This window comes from Stigmatopora argus, chromosome 6 (genome assembly GCF_051989625.1).
Source record: "Stigmatopora argus isolate UIUO_Sarg chromosome 6, RoL_Sarg_1.0, whole genome shotgun sequence".
NCBI classification, from domain to species: Eukaryota; Metazoa; Chordata; class Actinopteri; order Syngnathiformes; family Syngnathidae; genus Stigmatopora; species Stigmatopora argus.
This window is the reverse complement of record NC_135392.1, coordinates 19469687-19494312: the sequence shown is the minus strand read 5'-3', so window position 1 is coordinate 19494312 and position 24626 is coordinate 19469687. Positions and strand designations below refer to the sequence as shown.

At 40.3% G+C, this 24626-nt stretch overlaps 1 protein-coding gene across 7 annotated transcripts in view; it reads right to left on the bottom strand.

Moving 5' to 3' along the window:
* Positions 1-23770, bottom strand: part of plxnb1b (plexin b1b) — a 219861-nt gene extending 196091 nt beyond the window's left edge. The window contains exon 1 of one of the 7 annotated variants that reach the window (XM_077602784.1): positions 23660-23770. The gene's annotated coding sequence lies outside the window, so the exon portion shown is untranslated. Of the gene's footprint in view, positions 1-22119; positions 22629-23659 lie in introns of those variants that run through there. The other 6 variants (XM_077602785.1, XM_077602786.1, XM_077602782.1 and 3 more) reach the window with 6 other exon arrangements.
* Between the last annotated feature and the right edge of the window lie 856 nt (positions 23771-24626).

The window sequence follows — 24626 nt, the reverse complement described above, 5'->3', positions numbered from 1 at the left end:
TTCAAGATAACAACTGTCCAGTGCATTGGCAACGATAGGCAGCTCAATGGTGTTTTCATACATGTCTGTTTTGATGCTTGTGAAAGCTAGCATACTAATTAGCTGATATAAGAGCTGCAACAAATTTCATTTTGCACAGACTGCATAATGATAAGTAAAGATGCTATTCTAGTAAAAATTACCCATTTTTTTTTCATGCACAATAAATTTACATCTTACATGCAATGTGCATGTTTTAAGGAGCAACCAAAAACTGTCTTGACATTTCACACTTTTTCCCCCAAGGATAAATACTGTATTTTCTCGCAAATAAGCCGCCCGCGTATAAGCCGCACCCTTAAAATTGCTGAATATTACAATTTCTCGCGTATAAGCCTCATTCACAAATTTGACCTCCACATTCCTGGTTTTAATAGGGAGTACAAATGTGTTAGTTTGAAGGGAAAACCTTAAGAAAAATCATCGCACGTGGTATTTCTGAGAAACTATAAGTGAAAGGCACATTATTAGGGTCAAAATCATACGGAAGTTAATATGCCTGTCTTTGCAAATGCAAAGTATCTAATTGTTCAATTTGAAACAACAACAACTATCCTGACGAGAACGTGATGCTTTTTAATGACATAAATTATAATTTTCTTACCAGAAGTTTAAGATGTTGTGGCGGCCAAATTGCTTCTAATGTCGGAATATATACGATTTTTTTGATGGTTCATATTACTGCAATAGTTGTCACTTTCAAACAAGAAATAAAAAGAAAAAAAGTCAAAGGGGAATTTTGTTTTATTTCATAATATTTATTTACATATTAATATGCATATTTATTAAATGTTGCAGCTATAGGCATATCAAAAGACTGTAATGTATTAATATCTAAATATAACGTATATACCGTATTTACTCGCATAGAAGCCGGTATTGTTGGACAAAAAAAGGATGACTGAATCGAGGGTTTGGCTTATATGCGCATAAAAACACGATATGCACGAAACTGCAAGTTGACGACGCCATGACACGATGACGTCATGACGCAATGGCGCAGTAACGTCATGACGCAAGACAACGCGGCCGATACGGTCATTTATTTAAAAATAGAGAAATTATGAACAGATAAAACGCTATACAAAATTAATTTTGACATCTATGAATGAAATTCAAGAAAGAAACGTACGTATCTTGCATGAAACGTGAAAAAACTCAAGTTCCCGTCACTGCTCGCTTGGGGCACGGCCATTTTACCTAGGTCGGGGCGCGGCATCTTACATCGAGCGGTGCCGTCTAAACCTAGTTAAACGTGCTCTCCCTGGCCAGAAATGAGTAGCCTTGATTTAGAAATAAAACAAAATTCCACTTTGATTTTTTTTCGTTTTATTTCTTGTTCGAAAGTGAAAACATCTTAAACTTCGGGTAAGAATATTGTCATTTCTGTAATAAGAAAGCATCAGGTTCCCATCTAGATAGACTTGTTTCTTTTTTCAAATTGGATAATTTGATATTTTGCATTTACAAGGACAGGCATATTAACTTCCTTATGAGATTGACCCTAAAATGTGCTTTTGATTCATACAGTATTTCAGAAATACCACGTGATGATTTTTCTTACAATTTTCCCTTCAACGTAACACATTTGTACTCCCTATTAAAACCATAAATATGGAGGTGAAAATTGAGAATCAGGGGGCGGCTTATATGCGAGAAATTGTAAAATTCAACAATTTTAAGGCAATTATAAGGGTGAGGGTTAATACGCGCGGGCAGCTAATATGCGAGTAAATTCCTTTCTGTGTTCCAAAAGGGTGTTGCCTGCACGTAGACAAATTTAAAAAAGAATTCACAGAGCAGTACATTCAGGTTATTATTGATGCTTTTTTATGTGTCACAGCTGTAGCTGCAGTAAAGGTTTTATAGGCATAAAGGTATTGAGGATTGGATTCAGACGTAGCACTACTGAAGGCCTAGGTGTGAAATGCATGGCCCGACACTGCTGAATACAGTCGAGTAGGCCCATTTGTCATTGGGTCCCAGACAGCGCAGGGGTCAATGATCCAAATAACATTGCCCACAGCCCAGCGCACGCACATACACTGTATAATATATTTAACCCACTATCTCTGCTCTGAATCATACAAAGCATCATCTGCATTAAAACAAAAAAAAGTCTGAGTGGCCTAGCTTTGAAGGTCAGGCCATACTCTGCTTTCATCTGGCCAGAAGGCATGAGTAATTAATTAGCTGAAGGATCTTTCTAAAAGCTGTTAGGACTAATATGACATGTGGTTTGGAGGCAACGTGAGGCCACTGACTGTGGGTGAAATATTCACTTGAAAGTGAAATGATTTCATTTTGATTGTCTGACATGCAAATGTTTTCCTAGGCCTAGCTGCTATTTTATATTGTTTTTTGTGCCTACTTTGTTTTAGATATGTAAAGTTTTATTGACCACGAGTCTGACAAGCACTAAAAATATTATGGTGACACGAAACTCATGGTCATACCTGAGTTCTCATTTCTCGCTGTGTCAGGGTTTGTACAATCCGGGCTTCACCATTTCCTGTCTTCAAAGGCATCCATTCAGTCTGTATTCCATGTCTTCTTCTTCTAACACAGCTGAATCAAATGATCAACTCATCAGCAAGCTCTCCAGAACCCTGATGATTATACTGATGATTTAATTCAAATGTATAGGAGGAAGGAGATACAGAAAACAGATTGGAGTGGTGCCCCTGAGGACCTTAGCTGGTTTGGACGGTACACGGTCGATTGGTCGCCGGTATTTTGGTCGCCGATCTTTTGGTCGCCGGTCTTTTGGTCGCTGGTCTTTTGGTCGCCGGTCTTTTGGTCGCCGGTCTTTTGGTCGCCCGGAAGGTAAGTGATAATTACCATTTAAATCCTTGCTCAAATTCCCTAAATACAAACTGCGAATTACTATTTAGTCATACTTAATGCCCTAGTAAATATTAGGCTAAAGAAAAGCTCCAAATTTCCCGGACTTTTATTGTTTTTTGTTGGAGACTTGTTAAGACCCTGACTAACGTAGCTTCTTAAAGGGACAACGCATGTACATACAAACTCTTATACACTCACACGTCGGCTCAGTGAAACTGCTCATGGCCATTGTTGGCTTTTATTGATGCGTAGACCATGTTGTTTTACCTTGTTTTGTTGCCGGTCTTTTGGTCGCCAGTCTTTTGGTCGCCGGTCTTTTGGTCGCCCGTTGTCGCGGTCGGGGCGACCAAAAGACCGCGACCAAAAGACCGGCGACCAAAAGACCGGCGACCAAAAGACGGCGACCAAAAACCGGCGACCAAAAGACCGGCGACCAATTGACCGCACACGGGTTTGGACCCATGGTTTAGTGTTTTGTGTCACTTCATCGGCGGCTGAGTGGTTAGTGCGTCGGCCTAACAGTGGGGGACCTGGGTTCAAATCGAGGCCGGTCCACCTGTGTGGAGTTTGTTCTCGCCGGGCCTGAAGTCAGCTGGGATAAGCTTCAGCACCCCCCGCGACCCTAATGAGGATAAAGCAGTTCATAAAATGAGATGAAATTACTTCATGTTTCTGTCTTTTAGGGCATCACACCACTAAAATGCAAAGTTTCCTTTCTTTGGTCAGGACCGAAATACAATGGACCCTTCAAGATTTTACGTGATTCCTTTTCACATTGCAAGTCCCAGGACTTGAGAACAAACCAACTCAAGAGCAAACAATGTTGAATCACTGAATAAAATGGTCTAAGACGAGAAACTGAGTAAAATAAGGAAATAAATGATCATGGAGCTTCAGCATGTTGCACTGGTGCTCAAAAGCTTTTCTGCACCTTTGTGACGCTAAACATCATTAGATTAGATTAGGAATATAGATACGCCGTATTTGTAGCTAAAACAAATGATGACTGAATCAAGGATAGGCTTAGATGCGCAAAAAATAGACTGCAAGGTGACAAAGATGAAAAGCCATAACGCAAGACAATGTGGCCGATACGGTCATTTATTTAAAAAAGAGAAAAGAAAAAGAGATAAATCGCTAATCAAAATTTATTTTGACGTCTATGAATGATATGCTAGAAAAAATGTATCTTGTATACAACGTGAAAAAACTCGCCTGGCATTGCTTGCTTAGGGCGCCGCCATCTTACCGTAGTTAAACGTGCTCTGACTGGCCAGACGCGAATATCCTTGATACATGTGTTCGTAGTGTTTACCATGTGAGCACTGCTTACGTGACTTCGTTTTTCTGCTTTGACTTTTTAAAATTGTATTTCTTGTTCGAAAGTGACAACTATTGCAGTAATATGAATCATCGAAAGAACAAGAGATATTTTGACATTAGAAGCAATATGGCTGCCACAACATCTTAAACTTCTGGTGAGAAAATTGTAATTTCTGTCATTAAAAAACATCAGGTTCTCGTCAAGATTGACTTATTTGTTTTTTTAAATTGAATAATTTGATAACTTCCTTATGATATTGACCCCATCCGGCAACAGATTGGAAACAAGGTCAAATAGCACGTGTTGTATTCTACAATTACTGAATGTTTTTGTACACAAGGCACCATGGTGGATACGGGAGTTTTGGAACATGCAACGTCGACGGGAGTGGGCTTTCGGACCACAAGGACACCGAACAGCTTTTGAACTCGCTGCTGTACTGACTTTGGTCTGAGTGGCTTGCTAATGTTGGACCATGCTCCACATTGACTCCAGCCATATTTTAGGTAGATCCGCCTATTTTTGTTAACATCCCCGCTACACTGTGAAAGGAGGCAGGAGACGGCATTACAGGAGGATTGTGGGAGGCTGAGGCCTTAGAAGGATCAGACTACCCCTTTCACACTCCCATTTTGCTAGTATGTAAAAGGGGGAAAAAGCTAAACAACAAACCCTCACATTCTCTATTCTATGAACAGGCGTTAGTCCGGCTGACTACCATAGGGCGACAAAGAACTACCATGCGATGTAAACTCCGAAGAAGAGCGCTACCCGGATCTCAGGTGAGGCTGTTTTCAGGGTTTCACCCTGGTGACTAGGGGTTCAAGGGGTCTAGAAAAAAGACTCCAGTGTTATCTTTCACAGTACTGGAATCACTGGAAGGGGCTCATCCTTATTACCGTAAACAGCTCCAACATTCTGAAGCATCCCAGACATGAGACATGTTCCTTTTTCTAAGTCTCTGTGGGAAACCTGAGGCTTCATCAATGACTTTGATTAAGGATTAGGAATTTGAGAAGACTAATCAAAGAACAATGAAGATGTATTCTCTATGTCTCACTTGACTGAGTGGACATTACTGAAAAGACTGTTTACAGACTTATACAGGGACTAGACAGCGTACAGTGCTCGGGACGGAGCAGCAAAAGGGGCAACATGCTGTCAGTTGGACATTGAAGGTAATTATGTAAAACAAATGCAGTAAATCATTTTTCTCCCTGTTGTGAAATTTGCTGTTGTGATCTACAAAAGTTAAAATATTAGACAGGTGAATGCTTCTGAGTATGTTGCCAGAGTAAGAATGTGAGGTGCCAAGAAGGACAGTGCTGACAGAATGTTCATGCAGGCGGTAAGTGAAGAGGTACATACTTGCCCGGTGCCATTTTGTGGCTCTGCTTCCGTGGACTGAGGACATTCTGCTACTTTGGTCTAACTTGCTTCTATTTTTAGTTAGACTGATAGCTGGGTTTTGTTTATGGTTTGTTCGTTTTTGTGTTACTTATTGCAGTTAAGAGGTTAAAATTACAAAAGGGGTAAATGTATACTAAAGTAGATGTTTGGCCGATAAGCGCAATTGTTATGACTTTGGTGAAGTAAGGTGCGGCTAGAGAAACTTTGGCAGAAGCACCAAATTTATCAAACAACCTTTGGGATAAGGGGAATTCAGAAAGAGAGACCGACAGTGGTCCTGGAGTTGGATTACATTCTGAGAGAAAGTGTATGTCAACTTGACTTTTGTAAAGTGACTAACTGTGCGATTTGAGGAGATCTTACAGGTCAGGTTTGATCGAGGTCATAGGTTCTGAGCCCCAGTAAACTTAGAAGTCAGAGGAAGACAAATCCCACCGGGTGGACTGTTGTCACAGCCGGAAGGAGGTAAGCATACACTCTCTGGGCAGAACATGCAAACTCCACACAGATTGGCGTGACCTGGATTTAAACCCAGGACCCCAGATCTGTGAGGCTGACTCGCTAACCACTCGCACCAAGCCAAGATATTAAAAGAAAAGTTAAACATGGTTTTGGCAATGTTCCAGACTCTCTAAATTGTTAACTCTCAGGGCCAATGTTCAACTGAGATCATATTTTACAGGTTTGACAAATGTCCCACCCCCAACACGGCTGCGTTGAAATTTTTCCAATTGGGTCTAGCGCCCCCTGGGAGTAACAAAAAAAACTACAGGATTGGCTCCTCAAAGGCCAAATGACCTATTAGCCTCAAACCTTGACATGAGCAGCCCAAGACTTTGGTCTAGGTGGGCCATCAACAAAATAGCTTTTTCCAGAAAAGGAGGATTCTGAACAGGAAGTTGCAAATTACCTTTACCATTTTTCAACCCTAAATTTGAAGTGCTAATTTTTTTTCTGGGTGTTAGGAAGCAAGTACAGACACGAAACTGCACACGTTTTCGCTGTGGTCCAAATAGGACATTGCGGTTTCATAGGCAGGCGTGCCCTCGGGGCTCATTTCCTCCTACAAGCCTCTCCGTGCAAACAAGGGAATTTGCCACGCTCCACTCTGCGCCAGATCGGGACTTGGCGCGTGCCAGTGCCGGTGCTCCGACTTACGCGGAGGGTGCTCGGGCCCGTTCAGTACCGGTTGCAGTCCTACTTAATGTTGAAACCTGTAACTATCTCTGTCTACTATGATATAGTATTTACACTCTAGCATATGTGGTCATCTGGTGCAGATTTCCTAACTCAGTTTAGGCGGCCCGCCGTTAGCGCGTCAGCCTTACAGTTCTGGGGTCCTGGGTTCACATCCAGGTTGGTCCACCTATGTGGAGTTGGCATGTTCTTCCTGGTCCTGCGTGGGTTTCCTCTGGGTACTCCGGTTTCCCCCCACATTCGAAACACATGCATGATAGGCTGGTTGGACACTCTAAATTGCACCTAGGTATGAGTGTGACCATGAATGGTTATCTGTCTTCTCGTGCACTGTGATCGGCTGTCAGGGTGTCCCCTGCCTTGTGGCCGAAAGTCAGCTTGAATAGGCTCCAGAATCCCTGCAACCCTTGTGAGGATAAAGCAGTTTAGTGATATACCCATTAATTACTAAATTGTGGGTACAGATTAGAAACTATATCCACAGAAAGTTTTTTTTTTCACCGGTGAATCGTAATATAACAAACAAATTTAAATGAACTTGGATTACGATCCAGACACACTCAAAAATAAATTTAATCTAACCTTACACTAAACTTAATTGTAATTTTGTTTTACATTTTTATACCATTCTTCCGGCCGGGTTGGCTCTGTCTGCCCCGCCGCCAACCTGACTTTTAGTATCGATGGGCTGTTTGCTGTAGTATTCCCTTCAAAATATTCCGAAAATGATGCACACAAATGTCCTCACAATAGGATATCCCACGACCACTTGCCAACGAGAAGTAGTCTTGAATTAGCGATCGCTCCGCCAACAGGAGCTAACCGGCTAAGGGAGGAAAAAACAAAAATGCAATGCTCCGCCCAGTGCTCGCAGAGACATTACAAAGAGGTAGTTGCGACCAGAGACATTACAAAGAGGGAGTTGCGACCAGAGATATTACATGAGGAGTTGCGGAGCCAGTGCCCCTGATGTTCTTATGAGCAGCCAACAAGAAGTAATATATACCTCGTATTAGCGATCGCTCCGGCATTCGCGCTGAGTGACGGAAAAAACACTGAAAAAAATGCAACGCTCCGCCCAGTGCTCGTAGATATCTGTTATACACGAAAGAGATGCAGCAAAAAAAGTGCGCTACAATGATAAACAGCCTCCCATTTCTTGGCCACCTGGCTTTCTTGTATCTCGAAATTTTTATCGTATCTAGAGATAATTATTTGGTCGAAATTTTACTCGTATCTCGAAATACTTGTATGTCGGGGTGCTCGTATGTTGAGGTACCACTGTATGTATAATACTGGCTGGGTTTTCACCATAAAAAGTTTGCTTACGGTGCATTAATCACCTGAGGTAACAGTAATGTCTAATCTCATCTCATTTTCTGAACCGCTTTATCCTCATTAGGGTTGCGGGGGGTGCTGGAGCCAATCCCAGCTGTCTCCAGGCCAGAGTATATTTCTCTTTTTGCATTTTTCTCATTATCACAGTTATTCTTCAATCCGATTATATAAGGTTCAGTCATCATTAATTGACTATGTAGGTAAGAAAATGAAGAACCATTACTCACTGATTTGACTATTTTATTGCTCAGTGCATCATTTCAAAAGAGCACCATGTCTTGCATGCCTAAACCTTGGTAGTAGTAGATATACTTGAACACTGTGCTCTTGTGCACTACTCAGAGATCTCAGCCAAGGTCCTGCACTTTTTACATGTCTTAACGTTCACATTGTGTGCTCCGTGGCAACCTCCTTTTCCCAGGCCAGCGGTCCAATATAGACTCAATTTAAGCATTGTTCTTGGACAAATGGGTGTTTTTGGTTAAGCTGTTCTTTATTTTTCCCCTTCCAGTGTTATCACTTAGCAACAAGCTATGTATTTAAAAATCATCATTAGGGTTGGCAATAGGTAATGAAACATCTTACCAGTATGTGGTGGTAACCGGTTTGGCAGTGTGCCAAGGTTTCAAAGAGCCAAGGTACCCTGCGACCTTTTTTTCTTTTAACTAGTCCTGTTAGCTGTTTGGACTTGCAGAATTGAAAATTTGAATGTTTTTAAATGCTGGAAGATTTTTTCACACAGAGGAGTTAATGATCAGAAGCTGGACCAGAAGATTTATTAGTTATTTTGTCCCAGACAGTGCATGCTACAAAACGGTACGCGAGACTCATGCATGTAAACACACCACGCTGTTTTGTAGCCGTAGGCTAATTTCTACACGATAATGTAGACGATACACGGCCGCAATAATCGAAAGTTTTTTGAAGGGGGAGTTCTGAGTGGCTCTCGAGCAGTGTTGACATCCTCTCTTCATGGCAGCTTCATGCCCTTATCTACGGCATAAATCCCTCATAATGTTGGTTCATATTTTTATTCCTAGTGATTACCACTCGCTTGGTGCCCTTGGAAAAGGATATTGTTGCCATTTTCCGAATGTTCGCTTCTTCTTTCTTGCTATAACGCACGGTAGATTCATTTATGCCGCAATGGAGTGCTATGCTTTAGCATAACTAGGAACGTCACATTTTGTGATCATGTCTCGTATTTTCTTGGGCTCATTGGATTACCTAGATGGGGCTGGACAGTTAGGAGGCATTTTCAGTGGCGACTCAAAATTCAAAATCAAGCTGAAATAGATCGGTCTACTTTTTCTCCACAGGTGAAGTACGCAATGTGAAATTCACTTGCAACAAAACGGGAGAAGGCAAGATGTCATTCTTATCGTAATTTTATATTATTCAGCGCGTCATTCTTCTTCTACGGTGAAATATCGCTTCTTCAGTGTTGAGTGCCACCCAATTCAGCGCTGAAGAAGAAGCAGAGCCCTGACTTCTGCCATTTCTTTATCCACTGTCTTCCGCTTGGGAGTTTCAGCGTGAATTATGACATATTTGTTAACTTTTTTTATACATAATATAAAAAACGCGATGTCCTGAAGCCGCGAATGTTGAAGCTGCGAAGTGGTTTAGGATGACAGTACTAAATCCTACTAATCTAATCGATCCACGTCAGTGGTTCTTAACTTGGGTTCGATTGAACCTTTGGGGTTCGGTGGCGCCTCTGCCACGGAGGTCAAGACACGATGACTCATCATGTCCATACAAGATAACATGCCCAGCTTGACCATCCCTGGCTGCAGAGTATCACGTGACATTGCTTGGCCAATCAATGCTGCGAGGAATTAATATATCTTGAATTTGAAAAAAATATATATATATTTTATTTTACACAAGCACCCGGCGGTTTAGAAGCAAAAGACAATTGTTGCGCTATTAAAAAAATCTCTTTTGAAAAATGGTTGTTTAACAAATAAAAGATTGAGTTTACACACTTGGAGAAGGTGAAGAAATTCAATCACTCGTCTATTAGGATCCGACAGCCGTTTCTGGCCACCATAAAAATTTCAACTATCTACGTTGCACGGTTTGGACAAACGTTGCGAAGGAATCTTAACATACACACACACACTCCCACACCCATAAATCACATTTTATAAGAATTATAGATTAATTTATTAGTTATTAGCACCTATTTTGTTCAATAGCTCCCAAGCCATTTGACAGATTGACACGAAATTTACAGAAAAGACAGGTAATTACCTTCTGTTTAACGAACTTATTTATCTTCAATAGCTCCCAAGCAAATTGACATATTGGCACCAAATTTACATAAAAGATAGGTAATTACCTTCTGTTTAACGAAAACCTTTTAGTTTTTCAATAACACATTCCATTTATTAATTATTAATTTATGACTATTAGCACCTAATATCTTCAATAGCTCCCAAGCCATTTGACAGATTGACACCAAATTTACAGAAAAGATAGGTCATTACGATATGTTTAAGGAAAACGTTTTAGTTTTTCAATAATACATTCCATTTATTAATTATTAATTTATTACTGTTATTAGCACCTAATATCTTCAATAGCTCAAGAGAGCAGCAGGTTAACATATTTCAGGTCAGGCATACTCATCGATAATACTTGCAAATGCTCAAAGCTTGAGTTTACACACTTAGAGAAGGTAAAGTAATTCAATCACTCGTCTATTAGGATTCGACAGCCCTCTGGCCACGATTTAAAAAATTAAACTCTCTACGATGCATGGTTTGGATCCGACAGCCGTTTCTGGCCACCATAATGTCAACTCTATGAGGCAGGGTTTGGACAAAAGTAGCGTGAGAATGTTAACATAAAACATCCACCCATAAATCACGCTTCATTATTGCTTCTCCCCGAAACACTTTTTTTCCCTCTGTCATGACGGAAAGACTCAGCGAGACACGATGGTCCTGGAAGCGAGGACCCAAGACGCCCTTCCACGTCATTTACATACGTCATTTTGGGGAGAATTTCCGACAGCGAGTTTCCAGGTGCACACACACAACCATCCGCACATCACGCTTTATAAGGATTAGAGAATAGATAAAGCATGATTTATGGATGGGTGGATGTTTTATAACTCCCGTCACGACAGAAAAAGAAGTGTTCCGGGGAGCACCTAGAAACTCGCTGGCGGACCAATCAGCCACGTGGCGCGTTTAGGGCACATGTAAAAACAATGATTCATACATCAACTCTGTTTTCAGCTGTAACAAACAAAGGCTGAGTTTACACACTTAGAGAAGGTGAAGAAATTCAATCACTCGTCTATTATGATCCGACAGCCGTTTCTGGCCACCATAAAAATATTCAAATATCAACATACACACACACACTCACACACCCATAAATAACGATTTATAAGGATTATAGACTAAAGTAGGGTTCGGTGAACATGCATATGAAACTGGTGTGGTTTGTTAGGTCCAACAAGGTTAAGAACCATTGGTCTACATTGGATCCTCTGCTTACGAAATTAATTTGTTCCATAAATTGTTTCGTATCTTGGATTTTTCTTAAGTTAGAGCAGCATTTCACATTTCCTGGAGCCTATCCCAGCCCCTGAATTGGTGGCCAGCCAATTGCAGAGGACAAGGACACAGACAACCATTCACGCTCACACTCATACCTAGGGGCAATTTAGAATGTTCAACGAGCCTTACCTGCATGTTTTTGAGGTGTGGAAGGAAACCGGAGTACCCGAAGAAAAGCCACACAAGCCCAGGGAGAAGATGCAAACTCCACACAGTAAGGACCAAACTAGGATTGAAACCTCGACTCCAAAATTGTGAGGCCAATGCGCTAACCACTCGGCCCTTGGGCTGCCTTGTGAAGTTTCCTCTTAATTAATACACATTTTAATGTAGCGTACTTTTTAATATACTATGGTAATGTAATAGGTTTTGGTGTAATAATAACAGTTCATCCACATGACGTGCTGAAAAGCAACGTTATCTGAAGCATGTTAAACATTTTTACGAAATATAAAGAGAAAAAAAAGTACAGATGTACCTATACTTGCGACATCGCAACATCCGAAATATTCAGGTAACAAAACGCCTCAATGGCAAAATGTTGTCTCAGGAGACGAAAGAAATTCAAGTTACTAAACCCAAAGCATCAAAAATAGAAACATCCCCAAAAATGTAAATACACTTGTAGCATCCTGTATTTTATTTTGAGATTGAGTTACACTTCCATTGGAATTCCCAACACGGCACTGGCCTCCCATTGCTTCAGAGAAAGCTGCATGGTCCATGATGTTTTTTGTGTGCCTTCAACCATCGTTCATTGTCGCGGAATTTTAACACAATGTTTAATGAGTTTTTTAAACATGCTTAAAGAAACTTTATTTTTTAATGTTGGGCCCCAAAAAAGTTAAGTTCTTTTTAAGTCATAATTTTAAGTTAAGTTGTGTGTGTTTTGACAGTTGACAAAAGTTTTCCGCGTCCTCTCACACTCCACAACAATAGAAAATGTTTTGGGATGTGTTTGTTATTCATTTTAGTGGATTGATAAATACTTTATTTTCTTTGTTTTTCACGTTTCATACAGAATTTGTATATTTTGATATTTTTTAAAGGATTTAGTTGCTCACATTGGGGAAGCTTAGAGCTTTTATATGAAAAATCGCATCTCAACTTCTGCAAAATTCAAGTAACGAAACCACTTCTGAAACCAAATTCCGTATGTAGAGGTACCACTGTATTTAAATAGTGAAAAACGTGAGACCAATCTGTCAGTAACTTATTTTTGTATTTAAACACTTTTCCCCAAGGAATGCCTTCCCCTCTAAACCAACACACCACATAAACCCCCAAGCACCAAATTCTCCTTTTTAGTTTGCTGCTCCATTCAGCCTGCTCATCAATAACAGAAACAAAAGGACCATTTTACCTTATGTGGGGCAAGGCAAGGCAGACAAAGACAGCAGTCCGCCACTTATACACGGATACATACATGACAGGCCAAAAACCAAATTACAACTGAAAACAATTTTTTTATATAAATAGATATCTATTTGATAGTAAGTGATGACTATTGTCTAAAATTAAGTGGATTAAACACTGGATCACAATTTCAGAAATAAAAATCATTCTTGGGAATGAAGATATTGTAATGGTAGTTTAAGACGGACAATGGGGCCTTTTTATTCCCAGTTAAAGGCAGTAATGTTTTGCCATTATTTCACTTCACTGGTCTATATAAAACAAACTAGTGGGGGAGGGTACTGTTGTGCCACCATTGAGCTGGCAATCAAGCAAGCATGGAGCCATCCCAGTAGGTTCTGTGTCACGCTACAGTTGTGGAATGGTGTTTCCTAAAACACAACTTGTGGTGTCTGCTATTGGGATTAAACACCACATCAGTAAAATTGTGTACGTCAAATAAACAAGCAAAAAAAACAGATGAAAAAGTAAATGAGGAAAATGTGCTAAAAATAACTAAAATATGTTCCATGTACACATAGTCAATCATCATTCATATTATATGGCAAAGCATTGACAGAATTATAGAGTAGAATACTTGTGCTTTTCTGGAATACTCTGTACCTCTCAGTTTGTTATAAATCGACTTTAAGTATGGTAAATACAGAAATACAATTTGAAGTGGAATTAGGGTAATCACGGTCTTAATTGTATTTTAGTTTATACTACACCTGGTCTCCGAGAAAAGTAGATGTCTAACAGCATTAGCACAGAGGAGCTAACAGGATGAGTGGAACGTAATTGACAACTCTCACACATTCCAGGCTATTCTCACATTCTACGCAAAATCTTTGATTTTTTTGCGCCCCCAAAAAAACTCACCTATTGTCATGGAGTAAATACAGTATCTCTACATTATTTTATCTATTATTAGTAGATTTGTAAATTCAGTTTTTCATAAGTACAGTCGTACTATTGTGGAATATTGAGGCGCCTGTTAGTCTAGATAACACCTACTGTGGCAGAGAGCAACATGCGTTCATGAGCCAGGGTCAGGCTCGCCTTAAAGATATCAGACATTGCCGAAACGATGACGAAGGACGGCAGATGTCCTTCACGGTCTCACTATACTCTGCTCAGACGTCAGACGCGATTGCGAAGAACGGCGGATGTCCTTCACTGTACTGCTTTAAAAGATACTGAGATGTTCAATAAAGTGGGTCTTTGTTCCTGTCTCACTGCTGTCCAAGTGTGCACTCTGTTCGAACTTCAATAGTACCTCTATTTATGAAATTACTTTGTTCAAGAACGTTTTTCATAACTTTTTTGTAAGTAGCGCAGTACTTTATATGTAAATTCTGTCATTCGTTCCACGGTCCTAAAAAAACTATCAACTAAACCCTTTAAATATGATCAACTTGTCCCACTTTTGTATGAAAGGTGTGAGAAACAGTCAAAAATGAAAGAAAATGATAAGAACATTATTTATTCATGTACAGTCATACCTCGTCATACGACCGCTCGTCATACAATATTCTCGTTTTACGACGGAAATTTCGATCGAATAATTCGCCCGTGATGCGATCAAAATTTCGTGATGCGACCAAGCCAGGTGGCCATGGCATTGTCTTTTTTGAATCTCTTTCGTGTATAACAATATCTACGAGCACCGAATGAGTTATTCAGACCAGGAAACGCACAACGCGCATGCGCGGGAAAAAGAGGGCTTTCTGGGTAATGAAGTATACTCGTGCACACAACGCCGATAGGCAATGGCACTCTTTCTCAGAATAAAACTTCATTAGAACATCAGGGGCACTGGCTCGCAACTCCCCGCAATAGCATCCCCGGTAGCAACTCTATCATAGGCGCCGTTCAAAGCGGTTGCGACCACAGATGCTACAAGCTAAAAGGGAGCCGCGAGCCAGCGCCCCCGATGCTCCCATGAGCAGTGGAGCGATCGCTGATAAAAGACTGCTTCTCGTTGGCAAGTGGTCGTGCGTTATCCGATTGTGAGGACATTTGTGTGCATCATTTTCGGAATATTTTGAAGGGAATAGTACAAGAGCAAACAGCCCATCGATAGCGAACGTGAGGGTGGAGTGTTTGTTCCGTTTACGAGTGCGTTGTCGTGGAAAAAAAAACGAAGCCCCCCCACCCCTTTTGTGCGTCTCTCTCCCCTCGGCGAAATCCGCCCAATTTTAGTTAGATTAAACACATGTTATTACTATTAAACCACTAGTTATGTGTTACTTTGTTAATAGATGGCGAATTAGAAGAAATAAAACATTTATTCCAATCCAAGATCCTGTTTTTGGTGTTTTTTCAGAGGGTTGGAACGAATTAATTTGTTTTTAGTTCATTTCAATAGGAAACCTTCGCTCGAGTTACGAAAAGCTTGACATACGATCTCAGTCCCGGAAGGGATTAAGATCGTATGTCGAGGTACCACTGTATTTACAAATTAACAAATAACTAGTGGTTTAATAGTACTAAAATGTGTTTAATAGTAATAAAATTAGACGAATTTCGCTGAAGGCAGAGAGTGACAGGGGGGAAGACTTTTTGTACGGCAACGCACTTGTAAATAACAGAAACAAATGTAAATTAAATTGGATTACGATGCAGACACTCAAAAATAAATTTAATCTAACCTTACACTAAACTTAATTCTAATTTTGTTTTAAATGTTTATACCTTTCTTCTCCCGGGTTGGCTCTATTTGCCCCGCCTCCACCTAGACTTTCAGATGCAACCTATCGAGGGTTGTTTGCTTTTGTATTCCCTTTCAAAATATTCCGAAAATGATGCACACAAATGTCCTCACGATAGGATAACGCACGACCACTTACCAACGAGAAGTATTATATACGCCATTCGCACTGACTAATGGGGAAAAAAGCACTGAAAAAATGCAACGCTCTGCCCAGTGCTCGTAGAGACATTACACGAGGGAGTTGCGACCAGAGACATTACACGAGGGAGTTGCGACTAGAAAGACAGTGCCCATGATGTTCTTATGAGCAGCCTCTCGTGTCCGCTGTATGCTCGTATATCAAAATTTGTCTCGTATCTCAAGATAAATATTTGCCCGAAATTTTACTCGTATCTCAAATTGCTCGTATGTCGGGGCACTCGTATGTTTAGGAACCACTGTATATGTATATTTTCTTAAAGTTCATAAAAATGTGAAAATCCACCCTTGCTACAAGGACAGCACTGAAGAGAAAAAAAAAGGTACCGTAATATGCTGTTTAATATATCCGGGTATATTAAATGATTTTTGCTTTTTTGAGCCTCCCGTTTGTGCGCCATTTAATATACCCCTGCCGTTTAATATACCCGGGTATATTAAACGGCAACTCAGCTTTTTTGGAAAGATTTGTATGGTGTTCATGGAGGCATAATTATAGATATTTAAGTTCATTAACATTCCAAGTCAGACTTTATTCAGCAGTAAGTAGTTACTAGCACACTTTCGCTTGTTGTGGCTGAAAGTGGTTCGCAGCTCGTGTAGAATAGCGAGCTTTCGTTTGACAGTCAGTTCCGTCCGCTTTTTCCTACTCACTGTGCTGGAAGTAGACGCAATGTCATCTCTGAAAGCTTCCGTGCTGCTTGTGCTTTCCATATTGAATGAGTGACTGCAAAAAATCACTTATACGGTATTTACCTGGGTATATTAAATGGGGGGGTAGATTAAACAGCAAAATATGGTAGATTGTACTGTTAAATTAGTAAACTTTGCTAAGCTACCAAAATATATTGCACTTAAAGTGCAGCCTTTATTTTGTTTACTAATGAAACAGATTAAGGTTAATCCTGTTACATGACCTACTTAAACCTAATACAGGTATAATCTGCAAAACGTTGATGCACCCCGTCACGTGCGTAGTGGATGGTACCTTCCCGTTTGTGCGCCATTTAATATACCCCTGCCGTTTAATATACCCGGCTATATTAAATGGGGGGGGGGGTATATTAAACAGCATAATATGGTAGTTATAATAAGGGTGACCCTACTTCACGATTTTTCTGGACTACATTACCCGCGATATTCGAGGGATTACTGTATATCCAAATTCCCCAAAAAGTAAATTAATTTCTTATCCGTTATTTTATTTTGAAAATATTCTTGCGGCTGCATTGATTCTCACTTTAGAACTTCGCTACACTCTGCTGGGCTCTCATTGGCTGTCTCAAAACAACCCTCCATTTTACTTTGACCTGTTGCATGCTTAAATTTATGCTTAGAAGACGCTCTGGCCAAGTGCCTTAGAGTCTAAGGTTTATACGGACTCGTAGTTGACGACAACTCTTCAAGTTTCAAGATTCTCTTACGTTTTTTTCATCGCTGTTCTTTGTTCGTCGTCTTGAAGTTTTTCTTGGAGGAAGCTGTGGCCAAGTGCCTTGACCTGAACCGCAGCCTGCGGTAGGCGAAATTGTGTCGCGGGGGCAGGAGATGAGGCGTGTGTTCAGTAATGACGACGTTGACCAGTAGGTCGATGTGGACCAAAATGAACATGAGTAAAATCAACGCTCAGCAATACACAAGGAATTCAACAAGAAACAAACTTTCCGACTTCGTGGAAAAAACATCCTGAAAAAGTGTTCATGAGTCGTGCGATCGCCCACTTTGAGGACGTTTGTCTTGTACATTTTAGAAACATTATTAAAAGTTGTCAAAGGCAGTTGTCTTTAGATTGATTTTTCTCAAAACGTTTGTCAACAAGCACCGCCGAAGGGTGTTTCTTTGTTGAGTTTTTCCAAGTGTGGATAAAGCAGCTGCTTCTGTTATTATCATTATGCCTCCCAAGAAAATTACCAGTGCGAATGAAAAGAAGTGGTCAGCGTGGATGACCAGTTGGTCGTGGGGGCATAAAAACAAACTCTCTAGAGTTAATGGAACACTCGACAATACGGGGGAATACAATGAGAAGGCAGACGAGGAGGAAGCAGCGAGCGTTGAAACAGCAAAAAAGTTTTAAAAAATGCAGGAGATATTTCACGAACGTTCTGTCTTCGTAGAAAAAAAAGACCATCCAGATAAAGTGTTCACAAGTCGTGCGTCCGACCACTCTGTTGACGTTTGTCTGTTGCACTATAGAAACATTATTAAAAGTCGTCAAAGGCAATCGTCTCTGGATAGTTTTTTTTCCCGAAAACGTCCGTCAACCAGCACGGAAGGGCAAGTGAAATGTTACAGAAAATTCATGAGAAATGAAAGTTTAAATGTTTACCTTTAATCTCTATATCATTCATTGATTCCAACCCAAATATTATCTGTCTACGACAAAAATGAACTGTCTTCACCATTCCAATGATTTTGTAGTGGACTCAGTCTAAAATCCGGTTTGCACCTACAACATATTGTACTTAATCTCGTTGCATCTGTTGGCTCACAGAGCCCCATATCCCAGACCATACTGATAAAGTTAATGAATTAATGCGTGGTGAGATAATTAAACTGAGTATTTAATCTGGCAATAGGAGCTGATGAGACCAAAACCCCCGCTGGGCAGCTCACAGTTGACAGGTTGCAACTTTTCTAAATAACATCAATTTTGATCTACTTTGGGATGATGACCCACATAAACAGATGATGATTGGCTGTGGAAAATATTCCTTAAATAGATTTAGGAATGTACAATAACAATACAGTGGTACCTCGAGATACGAGCTTAATCCGTTCCGGAACTGAGCTCGTATGACGAGATTCTCGTAACTCGAGCGGACGTTTTCCATTGAAATGAATGGAAAACAAATTAATTCGTTCCAGACCTCTGAAAAAACACCAAAAACAGGATATTGATTGGAAAAAATGTTTTATTTCTTCTAATTCGCCATCTATTAACAAAGTAACACATAACTAGTGGTTTAATAGTAATAAAATGTGTTTAATCTAACTAAAATTGGGCAGATTTCGCCGACGGGAGACAGAGACGTTTGGGGGTGTGTGGGGGGGGGGGGGTTCTTTTTTTTCCCACGACAACGCACTCGTAAACGGAACAAACAAATTCAAATTAACTTGGATTAATATATACAGACACTCAAACATACGTCTAATGTAACTTTATACAAAACTGAATTCTAATTTTGTTGTAATCTTTTGTTACCTTCGTTTTCCGGGTTAGCGGTTTGCCACGCCTCCACCCTCACGTTCGCTATCGATGGACTGTTTGCTGTTATATTGCCTTCAAAATATTCCCAAAATGATGCACACAAATGTCCTCACAATAGGATAACACACGACCACTTGCCAACGAGAAATAGTCTTTAAAGAACGATCGCGGGAGCTTCTTTCCTTAGAAAGAATAACAGGAAATACAATAGTTGAGCTTACCCACGTATTGATTGTGGGTAATGAAGTTTTATTCTGAGAAAGGTTGCCATTGCCTATGGGTGTTGTGTGCACGAGTATACTTTATTACCCAGAAAGCCCTCTTTTTGCCCGCGCATGTGCGTTGTGCGTTTCCTGGTCTTAGGAGAAACTCGTCTGAATTAATCGTTCCGTGCTCGTAAATATTGTTAGGGGGAGAGGGATAGGGGGAGAGGGATAGGGAGAGAGAGAGGGACCACTCAAGTGGTCAGGGTCATACAAAAATTTGAATTTAGTGCATAAACAAGGTGCACCGACCGATTGGGCGCATCGACCGATTGGGCGCCTCGACCATTTTAGAGAAAACTTTAGACTTTTAAGTGTGCCCTATAGGTGTGAAAATACGGTACCAAATATCCAATTTAAATGCCTCGAAATTCACACCATCGCTATGGCTTCGGCCATCTTGATTCAACTGCACTGTAAACCGGAATAATTCGGGAACACGACTACATTGTAAATCATTCGAGTTACAAGTTCTGACGTATGATTCTTCTTGTTCGACTTGAGCGTGCCAATCAATTCGGAATCGATTGCATACATGTTCGTTTTCGTTTTTTTCATAAGGGAAGTACCATATTTACTCGCATATAAGCCGCTTTTGTCAGGAAAAACAATGACTGAATCGAGGGTACGGCTAATATGCGCATAAAAACACGACATGCACAAAACTGCAAGTTGACAATGCCATGACACGATGACGTCATGACGCAATGGCGCAGTGACATCATGACGTAAGACAATGCGGCCCATGCGGTCATTAATCTCAAAATAGAAAAAACAAACAGATAAAACGCTAAACAAAATGTTGACGTATGTATCTTGCTTTAAACGGGAAAAAAAACTCACGTTCCATCACTGCTCGCTCGGGGCACAGCCATCTTACTATAGGTCGGCCCGACGCGGCCATCCTACTTATGGCGCTGTCATCTAAACCTAGTTAAACGTGCTCTGACAGGCCAGAGGTGAGTAGCCTTGATTTTGCAATAAAACAAAATTCCACTTTGATTTTTATTTTATTTAATTTCTTGTTCGAAAGTGACATCTATTGGAGTAATATGAACCATCAAAAGAATTGAGATATTTTGACATTAGAAGCAATATGGCTGCCAACAACATCTTAAATTTTTGGTAAGGAAATTGTAATTTCTGTCATTAGAAAGCATCAGGTTCTCATCAAGTCATTTATTTAAAAACAGAGAAATGATGAACAGATAAAATGCTATACAAAATTAATTTTGACATCTATGAATGAAATTCAAGAAAAAAACGTACGTATCTTGCATAAAACGTGAAAAAACTCAAGTTCCTGTCACTGCTCGCTCTGGGCACGGCCATTTTACCTAGGTCGGGGCGCGGCATCTTACATCGAGCGGTGCCATCTAAACCTAGTTAAACGTGCTCTGCCTGGCCAGACATGAGTAGCCTTGATTTTGAAAAAAAAACTAGATTCCACTTTGATTTTTTTTCATTTTATTTCTTGTTCGAAAGTGAAAACATCTTAAACTTCGGGTAAGAATATTGTCATTTCTGTAATAAGAAAGCATCAGGTTCTCATCTAGATAGACTTATTTCTTTTTTCAAATTGAATAATTTGATATTTTGCATTTACAAGGACAGGCATATTAACTTTCTTATGAGATTGACCCTAAAATGTGCTTTTGATTCATACAGTATCTCAGAAATACCACGTGATGATTTTACTTACAATTTTCCCTTCAACGTAACACATTTGTACTCCCTATTAAAACCATAAATATGGAGGTGAAAATTGAGAATCAGGGGGCGGCTTATATGCGAGAAATTGTAAAATTCAACAATTTTAAGGCAATTTTAAGGTTGAGGCTTATATGCGAATACATACGCTACATACATACATTTCATCCAGATTTTATACAAAACTGGTAAGATACCGCAAGGTCAATTTGAGGATTTTCTTCTCAATATGGTGGTACCTCTACTTACAAATGTGTCTACATACGAAATGTGCACCTTACGCAACGCTTTGATGGGAAAGCTTTTACTCCAAAAGCGGAAAAAATAATCCCAGTTTAGACATCAAACATTATAAACACACAATTTCTGTTTCTAGTAATTAAATTTGAAAGTGTCGTGGTAATTTCCCATTGACTATCTCCCAATACTCGGTGGTGTCCACGTCCACTCGGGTAGTCTCCAACACCCCCGCGACACTTATAGATAAACGGTAGGGAAGATGAATGAAAAATCAATGTGTACATTACAAAATATTACACATTTTCAGGCAAACGGTTAGGTTTCCGCGTCATCGAACAGAAAAGCTCGTCGCCTTGGGGTTAACCACATAAAAACGCGTTAAAGTTAGCCAACTCTCAAGAAGCCAATGCTGGGTAAAGTTTCTGCTCCTCGGGGCTGATTTGACTTTAGCTGTACAATTTCTTTTTAATCTGCGTTCGGTGGCTTCAAAAACGTTTAGGATATAGATTACTACTCAGGTAAATGTTTTAGTGAGCTCCTTAAAAGAAAACAACAACGCGGATGAAACTGGTCACAAAAATACACTTGTGTACATTGGATACAAGTAGGACCTCTGTTCAGAGCAGGAAAGGCGGACTGAAATGTATACTGCCACTCACCTTTACGTGGACATCAACGTACCCCGCTGCTCCAAATTACACTATTCCTCAGTGTGGTATGGTGACGTTTTCTATTCACACGAAGAATATCAAACCGAGCTGATGCTCATGGTAGAGACGTCGACATTGTTAATTTGAGAGTTCCGAAATTCCACTCACGGCCAGTGCGGACTTGTCAATTTCTTCTCAACTATCCAAGTTTCAATCAGTCAACGCAAACACGTTTTTGGGGGAAATGCATGTTTTGTTGATGAAAAAAAATCTAATGTTTGTGTAAATTTCACCTTCATTTCAGCTGAGGTGGAGAATTGTACCCACATGGAACCGGCAAAAAGGAGAGTGAGCAGCCTCGGCTGTAAACAGTGCGGGCAGAGCTAAGGGGGGGCATATGTTGTTGCATTTACAGCTGCTTGTTGCTTGTACGTTATATTTCTATGGTAAATTGAACAATGGATTTTACCATCAAATGTCTTACTTACTACCGCATTATGAGAGTGATCTAACAATAAATATTGTATTTTGTAAACTCGTGTAAAAAAATGGACACGGCCAAGTCTTGAAGCTAACATTTCCAATAGTTACCGAATGCATCATATTTGCAGTTAAAATCTCTGGAGATCAGTGACTCCTACTGGCGAACTAGATAAACGACTCATGTTCAAAGTACCACCTGATGGACTAGTGCAGAGGTCGGGAACCTTATGTAGGTGTGTATGTGTGTATGTATGTATCTCATCTAATTTTCTGAAGCGCTTTATCCTCATTAGGGTCGTGGGGGGTGCTGGAGCCTATCCCAGCTGACTCCGGGCCAGAGGCGGCGGACACCAGCCGATCGCAGGGCACCAGGAGACGGACAACCATTCAAACTCATACCCATAACTAGGGGCAATTTAGAGCGTCCAATCAGCCTACCTGCATGTCTTAGGAATGTGGGAGGATACCGGAGTGTGTATATATATACATATACATACATACATACATATATATATATATATATATATATATATATATATATATATATATATATATATATATATATATATATCTCAGTGGTGTGCCGTCAGGGCCTTCAAGGCCTTCTCTGCTGGCTTAAGAAATATCTGAATCACAGACTGATGTTAATTATATTTTGTCCCTGAATACTTATTAAATAATTCCAAATTGTCTGTTAGCTTCCTTTCATTGCTTTCCCCCCTGGTTGCACTGCTTCCAGATGTGTGTTTTCATATTGAAGCATTTAACAATCACATTTCAGCCATTATTTGTTGCCAGGGTCAGAAATCTGCCTCAAGGCCTTCACAATCAGTTCTGCAGGCTCTGCTGCATTAAACAAGCGTCGATAAGACTGTTGCTTTAACCAATCAGATTTCGAGTTGGCAACACCACAATGCTTTATGCTTATTGATTAAATACAAACACTGGAACTTAAATACAAACACTGGAGCTTTTCAGATATCAGAACCGGGCCCGGAGGACGACTTTCCCCGGGAATTTCATACAATTGAAATATTATTCAGGAATATAGCCATATTTTACTCACCAAAAATCCTTAACTACATAATATCCATCCTTTCTTTCCTCCTTCTTTTCTATCGCCATCGAAGCTAATGCTGAAAGTCGAGCCTGTCCTGTCGTCTTCCTTCTTTTCTATCGCCATCGAAGCTAATGCTGAAAGTCGAGCCTGTCCTGTCGTCTTCCTTCTTTTCTATCGCCATCGAAGCTAATGCTGAAAGTCAAGCCTGTCCTGTCGTATTTCTGGCATAGTCCGTCTTGAAAATGGCTTTAAATCAACACAACAATAGATTTGCTTGTGCAGCTCACTCCAGATACAGTTTGTTAGCTCTGGCTAGTCCACTCTATCACTAGCCATTCATAGTTGGTGAAAGCGATGACGTATCCCTACGCCTGCGAGAAAGCAATGATGTATCCCTACGCCTGCGAGAAGGCATTGTGGTGTTGCCAACTCGAAATCTGATTGGTTAAAGCAACAGTCTTATTGACGTTTGTTTAATGCAGCAGAGCCTGAAGAACTCATTGTGAATGCCTTGAGGCAGATTTCTGACCCTGGCAACAAATAATGGCTGAAATGTGATTGGTTAAATGCTTCAATATGAAAACACACATCTGGAAGCAGTGCAACCAGGGGGGAAAGCAATGAAAGGAAGCTAACAGACAATTTGGAATTATTTAATACGTATTCATGGCCAAAATATAATTAACATCAGTCTGTGATTCAGATATTTCTTAGGGAAGGCCTTGAAGGCCCTGACGGCACACCACTGCTGTACTGTATTGGAAGCATGAGGGACAGATGTTCATTACCAGAGGATAGTGTTCGATGTTCAGAGAGAAAGTGATATTTCTATATTGAGGGGCTGTGAACCTTTTAATAGGAGGTATTATATTTTAGTAACGCAAGTGTGTGCTTTTGTAATTTTCTCGAATGCTCCTTTTATATTTTACTTGGGTAGTATTGTTTCAGTTGGGTTGTACATCAACACTCCTTG